A 744-nucleotide genomic window follows, 5' to 3' on the forward strand; every position below is an offset into this window, starting at 1 on the left:
AAAGTGTCCCTAATGACCTGAAAGGCTGGGAACCCTGGGAAACCACTCACCTGGCTCTTAGAGCCTCCGAGAATTGGCGGCTTTTCACCCACTCACAACCTTATCATCCAGTCAGGAACTTCCAGCCTGCAGAAGGCTGTTCATAGGCTGAAGCTTGGGGTATCTCTGGGTCCTAAAGGCTTCTCCCCGAGTGGCTTCAGCTTCTCTCTATCTACCACCCTTCCCCGTTCCAGCCTACGACCTTTCCTGCCTTACTCTTACGCAAAACACGTGGCCTATGTGACCAGCTGCTCTGTGGGTTCGAGGTCTGGCAAGAGACATCTGCTATCGTTAGAAACTCAAAAGAAGAGAGGAAGGCAGGATTTCTTTTCTCTGCCCACACCTGGTTGCACCCCAGCTCCTGAGGGCAGCATTCCTGCAGGAGGGCTGGCTCACCACTGGTGGCATCTCCCAAATGCCTTTTGTTGCTCAGGTCAGGCCTTTGCAGATGTCCCCTTCACAAAGCTACCCTCTCTGTTCAATGTCACCCATGTCCTTCTAGGAGCTCAGCTTAGCTAAAGCTGAGCAGCCAAGATCCTCAGGGAGCCATGGGGAGGCGAGTGGGAGTGTAACCCAGGGAGGCGAGTGGAAGTGTAACCCGGAGAAGCCAGGTAGAGTTATTTTTAATAGTTTTTAACTTTCCTCCTCCTCTTCATCATCCACTTCCTCCTCCTCCTCCTCCTCCTCCTCCTCCTCCTCCTCCTC

The sequence above is a fragment of the Mus pahari genome, chromosome 2, assembly GCF_900095145.1.
Source record: "Mus pahari chromosome 2, PAHARI_EIJ_v1.1, whole genome shotgun sequence".
NCBI classification, from domain to species: Eukaryota; Metazoa; Chordata; class Mammalia; order Rodentia; family Muridae; genus Mus; species Mus pahari.